Raw genomic sequence first — 14,867 nt, 5'->3', positions numbered from 1 at the left:
AACCCTAAAGTAGTAGGGCTGAAACTATACTTTTGTAACCCCAATTGTAGTATGAATCCCCTATTGAAGTACGTAAAGCATATCCACTATATATAAATACAAAGTTTATCACACCTATATATATGTATATAAGAGCATATAAGAGCATATCTAACGCATACACATAATTTACTGAAGCGTGAAACGAGACAAAAATCCTGCGCCATGTCTGTGGCATCTGCAGAGATACATATCCATATATACATACAAAGGCGCTCATAAGCACACCCACACTCGTTTGCACATCCATGCAAGGGCTCACCACCCGCAGAGGGAATTTATATACATACATACATACATGTATGTGCATGTGTAAGTAGCATAACGCACGCGCATTCCGAATGCGCTCCACACGCGTGCTGGATGTGAGTATCTAATGCTCACTTAAGCGAAACAAGGACCAATGACCATCAAACGACGCCAACAGTCATCACACAATACACTTTTGCGTGAAGCTATGGATGTATGTGCATACTTAGGTATACCTACACAGCTTTATACACATATGTATGAATGCTTGTTCTTACACATCTCACACGACGCAACGCAGAATCAAATTGTAAAGCCGCTCCCTAACAGTTGAGAATATCCATTCATCCGGCTTTAGTGCTCCATCTTTGGGCAAGCAAAGCCCACATATGTATCCATGTATGTATATGTACACAATCAAATACTTGCATTTGGATAGAAGTGTGCGTAGAAAAGGGATAGCTGTTGGTGGTTATCTCGCACGACACATCCGCTTGAAGAGGCCACATTTTTAAAAATCGTCAAAAAAAGTGGCTGAAAGGTCGAGAAATGGGTTGACCCAACGAAGGACGTCGCTCTGAAGAACCCGATTTGGCCAGCAGCCAACCGCCACATGCTGCTGCTGCGCCAATATGCTAAGTCTGCAAGTTTGTCATACACATCCCCTCTACCCCATTACATCTTTTTTTATTGAAGCAGCAAAAAAACTAATAATAAAAAATATTTCAAGTGCTCTCACTGCCCCAAACTAAAAGCCAACATATAACATATACGCATACATATGTATGTACACATGTGCAAGCGCGCTAGTTGATCTCGCAATCGATGTTGCTCTCTGTGTATCTCAAAACTTGTTTCATTTTTGGTGGCGCGTCGCGCTGTCCCAAGCAATTCACCAATTGCCAAACAGTAATTTATCAGCAATGTGCGGCGTTTGTCGCAGTCGTGCGGTCTTTGCTCTCGTTGTTGTTGGCACACATGCACAGCCATACACACACTCAAAGGCTGCTCTTTTTTGTATATAATATTTTCATTCGTTTTGCTTAATCGGGTTTTTCTATTTGGGATGCTCGCAGCCAGCGAGAGACTGACAACGCTAGCGTTGACTTCGACGCCGCGCCGACTGCTCAGCTGAGAGCGCACGCTGCGCTGTAACTGAGGAAATGAGGGGAAATGTGTTTGCTCTTTGTAGATTGTACGAGAGCGCAAGTTGACTTGCTGTGTGCGTTCGTAGATTATCTATGCGAGTTTGGTGAGTGACTGTGCATATGGGTGTGTGAGTATGTATGTATGTGTTTTTTAAGATATGTACGTATTCGTGGTGGCTGCTCGAAATAATTTACATTTAACACTAGATTTTGCTCGATATTCAGAAAGCTAACTCGTCCCCATCGTCGGAGTATTTTAGTTTAATTTAATTTGAATTATTTTTTGCCTCGACCATTAGCGGAATAATACATTTTTTACACTGAAACTTCGAAGAAATGATTAGTTAAAAACTTCTTAACTTAACCTTGGGAGGTAGACAAGGATTGCGAAACTCTATTTGCGCAAGAAAAACAATTATTTGCATCTTAATTCGTTCCGATGGCAAAATAAATTGTTGATGGTTCATCTCATGTAAAATGGTTAAAATATTTATCAGAGAAGAAGGTCAAATAAAAAAATATGCTTAGCAATTTTTTTTTAAATTTATATTTAATTAGCTAATACCCGGCTTGCGTTGCTACAGCTCAATATATAATATAAAAACAAACATTTTGAAAAATCTTCAGCAAATTCAGTTACATGATTTTTTTTCCTAACCTAGCGGATAAATTTCCTTGCGTCTTAATTTCCTTCAGACCTATGATGAGGTTTGAGGCTTGATTATGTTGAATTTCTACCGTTCCTTTTCACTTCACTCTCCCTCCTTTACTGTCCAATTTTATAATTTTTCATTCAATTTCATTTGATCACCTGAATGTTCAATCTATTCGACGTCACCCTTTTGAAGTTAGCTATTTTAGATGGGTTTTGTTAGCGTAAGGGGCCGGGAACTGCACCTTCTTATCTTTATATGTACTTTCAACTGAACTTTTATTTCGTTCTATCCAATTTTTTTATAAGTTCCAAGTCTATTATATTTCAGGGCTTTCATTTACTCATGCCAATGTTCCTCATTTTTATAGCTACCATTCATTTATTCAAAAAAAAAACATTAATCAGAAAATACTTGAACAAAACCAAATACATTAATACATAAAACAAAAAAAAAAAATAAAAATAAAAAGAGCTTAAAAAATTATGCGAAAAACAATCGCAATGCCAACCACAATAGCAAAAACCAATTTTTATTTTGTTTTTGCATACTGTTTTGGAGTTTTCCACCGCCAGCATACCAACCGCAGCTCAGCAACTCAACTCAAAATTCTCTGTTGTGATAAAAAGGTAAGAATTATTTTTATTCCGATATTATTCCAAGTAACATTGCAAACAATTTAATTTTTTGATGAAATTTAAACGGATCTGCGTTGATGTAATACATACATACATGCTCATACGTACATACATTACATAGGCACGTATGCACCTACATATGTAAGTCCTCATCCGAACGATTTTTCTAGCGAATTCGCTTATGCTTGGCTTTGGCTGCACACACGCATAACTGCTCCCCTACCCCTGGCTGCTGCACACCTGTATGAACAGCATTCCCCTTTCAAACTGTCTGTGATACGAGTACTACACACAAACAAAAGTATTCATAAATTCAATTTCTGTATTTGTATTCGCATGTGAAATTGAAAGCCAACCGCTTCGCGCATATCCCCAATTCCAATGCGTCGCACAGACCACGAGGTGGGAGCGCATTGCTGTTGCTACTCTAAGGGTCTGTGGCGGCAAATTCGTCGAACAGTTTCGCGCGCGTCACTCCTCATCGTAGTTGTAGGTGCTCATCGCGGCCGGCTATATCTGTCGCACCACATTCGGGCGCCGACTAAGACTCGTGTGTTTTTTTTATATTTATTTTCAATACTGTAATTTAAGGCGATAAGAAAAAAGAAGATGGAAGATAGAAGAAGCAGTAATGCGACATGCATACATACATATGCAGGTATGTACTGCTTTGTCGCTTTGTACATATGTATATGTATACATACTTTTAACTAGAATGCAGGCTCCTCTTGCTGCTGTAGCTGCAAAGCTCATCCAAATTGCTGTGCTCAGAACAAATATCGTCGCTATGTCCATCCATCCAAGTTAATCGTTTTTGTCTTTTATCATTCTAAGCTTCTATTTGTATGTATCATACATACATACACACCTTGAAGGGGGTTACCAATAGGGGCGACTCAATTTCAAATTTATATCAATGAAACAAATTTGTGTTGCTGATATGAAAATAAATGGTGAAATGTAATTTTTATTTTTTAAGAGTATTCGTTGGTATTATTGTTGTTATTATTATTGTTTTTGCAGCTAGTTATGAAAGCCATGCCCCAAGTCTGTTTAGTCTATTCGTTGTTGTCGTACCTGTCATGGAATGGTTGGCTCAAGAAAAGTTCGATGAGCGCAAGTGAGGTGATGGCACCTTCTGGATTAGTAGAGGTCTTCTAAATAGCGAGCTACATTTTCCAATAGTAGCGGTCTCTCAACCCAGTAGAAACTCTTCGTCTAGAGTTGGTAATTATTCGTCTTCGATTACGAGAGTTGACGGTTGTGGTGATAGACTCTCGATGAAGAAGTTCAAAATCTATTGATATACCGTCTTCTGATATGCCTAAAAAATCTATAGCTTTATCTACTGGTTCTATGGGACCGCGGCAATCAAATGGCCACAGCATAACATAAAAACTACCTGTGGATTGTCTTGTATTTCGTCGACAATGTTTTTTTGTTAGCCGACCACAAAAATCAAATTCCATATTATCGCGTAATCTTGGCAGTTAGTTGATGGGATAATGAAAATTGAAACGTAGATAACCTTGCCAATGAGTTTTTTGAATGTGTGGTTGTCCTCTTTTAAGCACCACTTGCTGTCGAAACTTATCGGTTGGCCGCTTCATGGTAGATTCATTTTACCCGCTGATTGTGTGGGCCAGTAACCTATAGCAGAACATCCTTTTTACTGAATTTGTTTGCAACTAGAAATCCTGGAGCAAACCCACAAACAACAAATCGACACACACCTCTTTTTGGAAATTTCAAAGCTGCTTTCTTTGGAATGGCTGTGGAAAATGACGCTTAGCGCTACGGTAAGCTCCGTTGTGATCGGAAAAGACCTCTCGATCAATACCAAGCGAGGTTTCAGACAAGGTGATTCCCTTTCGTGTGATTTCTTTAATCTCCTCGTATGTTGACGATATTGGTATTGTCGGCCTAAATAACTGCGCTGTATGTTCTGCGTACTCCAGTTTGGAGAAGTAAGCAGAAAAGGTGGGTCTTGCGATGAACGAGAGTAAAACAAAGTACCTGCTCTCAACATACAAAGAGCCCTCGCCTGTAGGCAACCGCGAATTTGAAGTGACGAAGGACTTTGTTTATTTAGGGGCACCAGTGCTAACAGGCAGAACGACGTCAACCTAGAGATTAAACGAACGATTGAGAAGTAGAGCCCTCTCTCGGAAAACTCTCGGCAGCTAATCATCCCCGTTCTTGTATGTGGCGCAAAAGCTTGTACGATGATGACAGCTGATGAGAAAGTACTGGGAGCGTTCGCGTGAAACATTCTTCGAAAAATCTTTGGTCCTCTTCGCGTAGATGAGAATAAGTTCCGTATTCGATGGAACAGAGAGGTGTACAAGCTATACTGAGATGTGGACATAGTGAAGCGTATTAAAATACAGCGAGGTAGCGTTGTATTTTAGTAGGATTAAGAATGAGTTTCATTTATAGCTGATTAGTTTCCGGGGTAGCCGAAAACTTTGTTCGCCAAAATATGTAATTTGGGTTGTTGCCACACAAAAATTACGTAAAAGTTAAGTATACTTATTGGAAAACCCTATATAGACTACATATATATATGTACATGTACATGCCATCGATGTATAGGTGTGCGTACTTTACTTATTCTGTCGATGAATCGAATCGATTTTCTAAGCATTCGCATTCGCATTCGCTTCTTTGCCAGCGGCAGGTGGGGCGGCACTGAACACCTTGGCGACACTCAAATCGTCTCTTATCTAATCACGATGGATGTGACTTCACGGGAATAAGTGCTTTAAGAGGGATTTTGTTCTCATACTAGAGCCATGACTCGTTGATATTTTTAAGTTGCGTCGCAATTATTTTTGTAGGAATTTATTGATGTAGAAATTTATTGCATCGTAACGCAAATTTTGTTCATTTTTTTTTTAATAGTTTCAAATAAGATTGAAGTGTGTGGGTTACGAACACATAAAAATCAGTGTTTAATTTGTAAAATAGAGCGTTGCTTTTATTATATTATTTTTAACCCTTTTTATGACTAATTCGATACCATATTTGGTAACTACTTTCGTCTTCATTATTTTTTAATGAATTTTTGCCCATATAATGGGAGTAAGTGCAATTTTTTTGATAAGCTAATTGCTGGAATTCCTGAAAACCTGCGACTCTTATTCGCGCGTTGTACTCCAATTTATTTTAGAATATTTTTCAGTGGTATAATATAATATTCAATTCTAGGCATATACGAGAAGAAGTCCAAATTTCACGGAATGATAAGAAATGGTTATGAAATTTTATATAAAATATTTTTTTATTTTTTCGATGTATTCCATTTTACCCTTAACACACTTCTCAGACCTTTCATAAAGTTTATTTACGCCGTCAAAAAAATCTAAAAAATATTTTATCTATTTATTTAAATCAGACAGAAATAAATACATAAACGGTTTAGCTTCGTCACCATTACTCATCAACTTTTTTTCTTCCGAGCTCTTCTTTTAATTTTTGGAAATAAATAATAATTTGAAGTAGCTTGATTTGTAATATAGAGAAGTTGATTAAATGCTTCGAGGACATACTTGCGTGGAGCAGCCATCACAATAACGATTCTTTTGAGCGAACGAAATTATTCCCTCTTTCTCCACAAAGGCTTCTTTCGCACGTAGCCTTCCCCTTTATTCTGACAGCTAAGCAGAATATTTCCGCATCCACTTGAAATGGGTACCAGGGCACATACAACGGAATTAAAAGGCAGACGAATTAGAGAGAGAAAGAGGGGACACTACCACTCGTCTTCCTCTCAACCTACAAATTGTGTGGTACAAGTAGTGTTGTTACTTCAGCCAACACGAGATAGGTTGATAGTCTGACATGTACCGCTACAAAAGAATTTGGCCAGAATGGGTCTTCAGGCGCTACTCAATTGGTCAAGGAAAAACGTCTCTAGGTTGGCATGTCTTGTAGGTTAACATGCTCAAAGATACCTAATTTTGACTATTACAAAAGATGCGAGAGGTTGTAAGAGATTTCGTTTTCAGCCTAAAGATTAAATGAACGATTGAGAAGTAGAGCCTTCTCTCGGAAAACTCTCGATAGCCTAATCATCCCCCGTTCGACAACTGATGAGAAAGTACTGGGAGCGTTCGAGAGAAAAATTCTTCGAAAAATCGTTGGTCCTCTTCGCGTAGATGAGAATAAGTTCCGTATCCAATGGAACAGAGAGGTGTTAAAGCTATACCGAGATGTGGACATAGTGAAGCGTATTAAAATACAGCGACAGCTGTTTTGTTTATCGAGGAACTAGCATGACCACCGATAACAATCTCAGGCTTGAAATCCAACAAGTGCTACTTTGGACTAAGCAGGCAAATGAGAATTAAAATCCTCTCTCGACGAACAAAACTAAGACTCTATAAGGCTCTTACTATGCCCGTCTTTTCGTATAGCGCAGAAGTTTGAATGATGACAATATCTGAGGAGGCGTACCTTGGCGTGTTTGAGGGAAAGATTTTTGGACCATTGCACGTTGCTGACGGCGAGTATCGTAAGTGTTGGAACAATGAGCTGTATGAGCTTTACGATGACATAGACATAGCGCAGCGAATAAAGACCCAACGGCTTCATTGGCTGGGTCATATCATTCGGGTGGAAACAAACTCTGAAAATATTCGTTGGGGTACCAGCTGGTGGTAGCAAAGAAAGAAAAAGAAGGACTCCACAGGTGGAAAAGGACTTGGCTTTACTTGGTGTTTACAACTATCTAAATAGATGGGACTTAAAATAAAATGATTTAATAAGAAGTAGTAAGTAAACTGCTGTAAACTGCTACTGTGGTATCACCGTGGATCGGCAACGGTCTAAGTGAGTTGGTTTAAAGAGTGACTGTCACTTTCACCTACCCTGCCTTTCCCTTATAATCTACCAATAAGCTGTCTTTGGAATTCCATAAAGCACTAGTCATTATCTTTCAAACTGAACTTCTAGGCGATACTGCATCTTTTGTGTACCACTGCCCAGCAAATCGCGCCGACCCAGTTTTATACATGTCAAAAACCCAAGTAAATTCCAGTAAAAATTTGATTACAAATTCGTCTCAGTTCTTAATAAATGAATTCAAAACTCGTGTAAACATTCAGCGCTCATTTGCTGTCGAAGTTGTATGAATATTTTCGGCACCCATAGTGCGCTGTCTTCAGGCGTACCAAGCCGATCGTGAATAAATTTTCAAAAGAATCGCACATTATACTCGAACCGTTTTATGATCTATTAATTTTTTCACTTAACTCGGCATGAGCCAGTATTTCCTTCACAATCTCGCTCCATACGACCCGGTTCATTGCGTCGCTTCTCCTAGCATCAGGCGGTCTTCCAGCTTTCCACTGCCCATAATAAGACAGTTGAAGGTTTTTTTTTTTAATTTTGCTGTCGTCTGTCGACGTCCATGAGTAGGTTTAACGAAACTCTCTATGCTTTGATTTGATATCAGCTTTTCGATCTCATTTGTATCTGATTCTGTAATATCCTTAAACTTCCCTTACCGGTCCAAATATCCTTCTTAAGATTTTGCGCTCCAAGCGGAGAAGGCAGTTATTTATCTTAAATGTCAGTAGTCGCGCTTCGCAGCCATATGTCGCTACTGGTCTTATTAGCGCCCTAAGGATTTGTGGCTTGCACGGCCTCCATAGTAGTTTATTTTTGAAAAGTTTCAAATGAGCAAAATCACATCTATTAGGAGCTTCATTCACGCCGATTAGGGGACCTGCAGCGCTGCTAAGGCTTACACCCAGGTATTTAAAACTCTCCACTTTGTGAAAAAATATATGAGCCGATCTCCAGGTTGCCATGTCGTGTGACGCTTAAAGACCTAACCTAACGTATTTTGTCTTATCGGCATTAACTTTAAGCTTTTCTCTATATATCAGCTCCAGAGTACAGTCAGCAAGTGCGCGTTGGTTTCTTACAACGACAGCAAAATCGTCAGCATAGCCGCATAGCCCCAAATAGAGTGTAAGTGGTAGTATAGTGGAAATAATCTCTCTGGCGTCGTGGGCTACCCCTTCTTCTTTGGGTTTCCTAGGCCTAGCTCTGGGGATATTTGTTAGCGACTAACCTATTTGATATTTGCTATTTGACCGGGCACTCGCCGTAGCCGAATGGGCTGGTGGCGTCCCAGTTCGAAATTGCGGGCACGAAACACTCGTTGATAGAAAAAGTTTTTTTCCTTAGCAGGAGGCGGTATAAAACTGTAGGTCCCTCAAGTTATGAAACATATCAAGAAGCACACCTCAAATAGGAGCAGGAGCCCGCCTATTTAAAACCCCAATAAAGAATGTAAACGCCAATTATGTAGACTCTGTTTTTATGCGGTTTTTTTTATGCGGTTTTGAAATAGTGCGGTTTTTAAAAAAATTATATTAAAAAATGCATGTCGACCTATCGGGAATTGTACATATAAACAAGATTCTAAACCAGCTAAGCAAAAACTCATCACAGATTACATCAGAAATGCTAACCCTACAAGTATGGAACCGCCTGCATCACCATCCTGATCAGACTTGTACATTTCCTCAAGTGACGGAAGTGATTTTAAGCCAAATCCTAAACGAATGCACAACATGCGGGTATTGTCTGATTCTCTTTCTGACGATGTAAATTTATTTTTCGATTCTGACGTTTCTTAAATAAAGATATAATTTTCAAAAATAAAATTTTTTGTTTATGCGATTTTATTACATTATTTCAGATTTATGCGGTTCTTACCACTTTTGCAACGTATCTATAGTTTACTATAGAACTGGTAGCTTTTTTATGCTGTTTTTTTATGCTGTTTCTTGCGGAACGTATATACCGTATAAAAACAGAACCTACTGTATATAAATAAAGACAGTTCATCAAACTGTTACAATAACAACAACCAACTGGATTACCAGCTCGTTTGATCTAAGCCACCTTAAGCTTTTAAACTTTTTCACCTTAGTAGCGAAAACTCCATCTGTACGCACTGCGGATTTCTAGAACTTCAGCATTTTTTCTAAAATAAGAACGAATGCCGGTGAAAGCGAGATTTTTAAAGAAAATCTGTTTCTTTGATTTTCGCCAAGTCGCAAACAAAGTTGAGTAGCTATAAATTTTTGCAACGGATGTCCAAAATAATAATTCAGCAAAAAAGTGATGGATTTTAAGAAAAAATACAGCGCAAAAACAAGAGCAAATATTCGAGACAAAGAAAATATTGCATTTAATACCTTCGCATAAACAATATCATATTTTGTACTTTTACACACACAAACATACATTCTAGTGTGTACGTGAGTGCTAGCGTATAGTGATTTCAATAGGTTTGTATGTTTGTAGATATGTTTAGGTGCTCTTGCATTTCGATATGTCAATAACCTGGCGGCTCAGAATGCAATCACCACCAATCAGTCGGGTGAGCAGTCGTCACTCAGCGATAAAATGATGATCATGCAAGAAGATCTGATACATACTGGTCGCTTATATGGCTATATATATATGTGTGTATGTGTGTGCATTACCCGTGTTAGTGCGCAAATTTCAATTTCAGATGGCTGATGCATTGCAGCTGGTAATGAGGCGGAGAGGTGTGAAGAGCGAACGCCATTGGGCAATCGCGCAAGTGGATGGTGGAATGAGGAAAATTTATTGAAATATGATAATTTATTTGTGCAATCAATTGTTTGCAATAACCGTGTGTTGAGTAAGTCGAAGGTGAAAACAACAACAAGCATCTGACTACATGCATACACATATTATATGCACATATACACGTGCACCTAAATGAGTGTCGCTCAGATGAGTCAGCCGAAATTGATGGAAGAGATTTTTTTAAATGCGTTCATGTTTTTCCTTTTTTGCTGCCTAGCACACTGATTTTTAAACATTACTTGAAGTACTAATTTAGGTCTTGTCAAATTATGTTTATTTATGTTTCAGAGTATGTACTTACTTACATATGTAAGTACAGTATTTCCCGCTTACAAGCACCGAATAATTTGTAATCTTCCTGAAATTTAATTTTGCACTTCTTCTTCCTCTCGATTGACACGATAACCGTTTAAGTGATTTTGACCGAGTTTAACATGAAGCCCCGGTCGTTTTTTTCTCGTGTTAACCGGGTCCTTCTCCATCTGATTATCCCAACGCAGAGGAGGCTTTCCTCTTCCTCTGCTACCACCAGCTAGTACCGCATCGAATACTTTCAGAGCCGGAGCGTTTGTAGCCATGCGGACGATATGGTGCAGCCAACGTAGCCGCAGGATCTTTATTCGCTGCGCCATGTCGTCGTAAGGCTCGTACAGTTCATCGTTCCATCGCCTGCGATATTCGCCGTTGCCAACGTCAAAGGTCCAAAAATCTTCCGCAGAATCTTTCTCTCAAACACTCCAAGCGTCGCCTCATCGGATGTTGTCATCGTCCAAGCTTCTGCGCCATACGTTAGGACGGGCATGATGAGAGCCTTGTAGAGTGTTAGTTTTGTTCGTCAAGAGAGGACTTTACTACTCAGCTGCCTACTTAGTCTAAAGAGAGATTCTACGTTGGATTTCAAGGCTGACATTGTCATCAGTGTTAATGCTAGTTCCTAAATTTACTTCACTTCCCGTTTATAAGCCTCGAATCTTTACCATTTGTATTCGGGTTTTTGACCGAACTCCTCCTCCTATATTTGACGTGCGTCTTGCTGTTTTCCCCCAAATGTCTTTTATGTCGTCTCCGAACGGCTGACCATTTTTTTTTTAGTGGTGAAATACGCTCAGAGTTTTGGTATTATCTGCCAAGGGGCGACCGCTAATTCAAAAAATTGTTTCCTACCATTTGGTGTTGAAGCACTACCGAATGCTAGTCGCGCACCAAGGCACCGCTGGGGCTTCAGATGGTGCTCCGGGGAGCACTGCACATATAAGCACATTGTACTAGTTGACTCAGATGTTGATGAAATTTCCTTCAAAAGATTGAAATTATAAATAAACTTTTATTCTTTCCAAGACCGAACGTAATTTACATGAGGTGTAAGCTGGTTAAAAATAGATACCGAAAACAACGCTATCTTAGAAATCATCAAACTATAAATTCGTGACCACTGAATTTGTTTATTGGAATAAATAATTTAGTTGCTACTTCACAGACATGTACAGCTGCGGCCAATAAATTAACAACGACGTGCAAGTGATTGTTTCGATTAGTCCAGTTTTAGTTTTAAAAATGACACTGGTTGACAAATAATTAGTGATTTATTTATTTTTTGAAATAGCGCCAAATAACGGGTATGGATTAAAAAAGCATAACTAGCTTCGTAAAAATTTCGAATATCAGGAGAATCGGTTAATAGATCAAAATATGATATATCAAATCAAAGGTCATCTATCCTGCTAAAGTTTTCATTAACATTACAACGTTTTCAAGATATTTACAAGGCTAAAAGAACATTTTTTTGGCAAAAGTAGGAGCATTTGTGATTTACATAATTTAAAATATGAGAAAAAAAAGAAAACAATTTAGATATAATCGTATTGCAAAAAAGATAATAATATCTAATAACAAAGTGAAAAAATAATTTTAAAAAAAGGTTAGATATAACTATGTTAGCAATACAGATTTGTATAATCTAATTAATACTACATTTTTATGTGGATTAACTCGAGATTACAACACAACGGAAGTCAAGGATAAAAATTTGTATAAAATTGTTTAAAACTTCGTCCGTTGCAGGGGTCAAAAATATTGTTTAATAGGTATACTAAAAAATAAAAGTTATTCGCACAGTTAATTTTAATAACAAGGTATTTTTTTTTTATTTAGATATAACTACAAAAAATCCTCCAAAAAATACTAAAACGTAAAAATTATTCGCACAAGATAAAGATAATAATAAAATGAAAAAAAAAAATAAAAAAAAAAAATTTTTAATTTAAAAAAATTGAAAAAAAAATTGTTTACTCATTTCTAGACCTTGAAACGAAAAATTCTCGATATAACTGAAAAAAAGTTCTCCAATAGATATATATGTATGTATATAATATATATACATATAATTGGCGCATACACCCTTTTTGGGTGTTTGCCCGAGCTCCTCCTCCTATTTGTGGTGTGCGTCTTGAAGTTTCTCCGTAAATGGAGGGACCTACAGTTTCAAGCGGCCTCCGAACGGCAGATATTTTTTATAAGGAGCTTTTTCATGACAGAAATACCCTCGGAGGTTTGCTATTGCCTGCCGAGAGGCGACCGCTATTAGAAAAATGTTTTTCTTAATTTTGGTGTTTCAGCGAGATTCGAACCTACATTCTCTCTGTCAATTCCGAATGGTAGTCACGCACCAACCCATTCGGCTACGGCGGCCCATAGATATACTAAACAATAAAAGTTATTCCCACAGCAATGAAGTTAATAATAATAATAATAATAATAATAATAATAATAAAGCGAAATAAAATTTAAAAAATTAAAAAAAAAATAAATATTTTTGCTCATTTAAAGAACCTAAAAAATATTCTCCAATAGATATACTAAAAAGTAAAAGTTATTCGCATAGCAAAAAAATTAAAATAATAATAAAATGAAAAATAAACAGGCCTAAATAGCCGTTAGTTGTAGCAGAGCCACAGAAGCGAGAGCAGTAGCGGTAACTGGAGTACACATAAATAATTTCCCTAGTAGCTTTCTGGCCGAAGTTTTGTCCTATTACTCCAACTACAGAGAGCGCTTATATTTTTTTTGTTTTTGCTATTTTACTCATCTGTTCGAGTTCAGAGCAGTAACGAGAGCAGAAAGGAAAACTACGAAATAGCCGAACAATTTCAAACCCTACAGAAAACTTTAAATGTGCGTACATCAAGCGGGCGGGCACGATTTATATTATTGCACTATGAATAGTAATAAAAGATGTATTGGTCGCAAGCTAATTTTGTGACAAAAAAATTTCTTTTACTGAGTACTTTTTTGACATAACTGATTTATTTCCTAGAAAATTTTTTAACATAGTAGTTCTGTAAAAGAATTAACACTTGAAGTCCATAAAAACTGAAACGTTCTCTAAAACCTGGTGCGCAAAAGAAAACTTTGGTCAAGGGAGGCTCTATTTCAGCGCACACCACTGTAAATAAGTATTTATAACACTGACATAGGCAGGTATTATAAGAATATAAATATAAGTTTCAATTGACAAACAAAATCAAAATACAAACAAAAAAAACAACAACACAAATTTACCCAAATCAATATGCGCTTATGCGACAAACGATTTATTGAGAAATCTGCCGGTGACTACTTTGTAAGTTTATGATGTTTTGTTGAATTGTGCGACGCTGATGAAATGATGCCAACAATATAAATCACAACAGCAGCCAACAACGGGCGACAACCTGTGTCAACTATCAGAGGTAAAAATATTAGCAGCAATAAAAAGGAAAAAACAAATGAAAAAAACCAAAATCAAATTTACTGAGGGCCAAGCATAACCAGCAACAGCAATAGCAACAACAGCAAAGCGGCCGCTGCAAAATGCGAACGGTAGCAGTCGGTGTGCGCAACAACAACTACAGCCACCAAAATGATAGCAGCCAGCAAACAAAAAACAATAATAATAACAAAGTCAATCGTTAAAATTCCAAACACGAGTTTTCGCGTGAAAACCTTTGCGTTAACTTGCGGTTGTTGTTGTTGTGGCTGCGTTTCGCTCATATTGTTTACATTTTGTTATCGACCAAAATAATTTTTGTTGGTATAGTTATTGTTGTTTTCACCATTTGCATGCGATTATTCATTGTTATTATTATTGTTGTTGTTGTTGTTGTTTACAATATGGTACAATTGCTTCGCAGGAAGAATTGACCTTTGAGGGCAACTCACCACAGCAAAGCTCACCATACGCTGCGTCTGTAAGCTTGTTTTTGTTGTTTTTCTTGTTGTCACTTATTGGTTTAGTCTTCTTCACCTTCTTCTTCTTCTGGTCCTCAGGCCCTGACTGGCCATAGGGCATCAACTATTGATTTCATGCCTGCTGCATATTTATATTTTTGTATGTTGCATGCAACTTTGCGCATCTTCACAAATGACTGCATTGATGAGCTAAAAATGACCACAAAACTGCGGTGCGACGATTTGCAAATCGCTTAACCAGCCAATTAGCTGCTACTGTCAGCTGCTGTATCAGC

The 14,867-nt window shown here is 37.8% G+C and overlaps 1 long non-coding RNA gene across 1 annotated transcript; it reads left to right on the top strand.

Moving 5' to 3' along the window:
• Positions 1-3,202: 3,202 nt before the first annotated feature.
• LOC129239570 (uncharacterized) lies at positions 3,203-3,691 on the top strand. The gene is made up of 2 exons (XR_008581861.1): positions 3,203-3,385; positions 3,442-3,691. It is a non-coding gene; the product is annotated as an uncharacterized LOC129239570 (long non-coding RNA).
• The last annotated feature ends 11,176 nt before the right edge of the window (positions 3,692-14,867 follow it).

This window comes from Anastrepha obliqua, chromosome 2 (genome assembly GCF_027943255.1).
Source record: "Anastrepha obliqua isolate idAnaObli1 chromosome 2, idAnaObli1_1.0, whole genome shotgun sequence".
Taxonomy (NCBI): domain Eukaryota; kingdom Metazoa; phylum Arthropoda; class Insecta; order Diptera; family Tephritidae; genus Anastrepha; species Anastrepha obliqua.
Note: the sequence above shows the minus strand (reverse complement) of the source record. Positions and strands in the feature narration are given on the sequence as shown.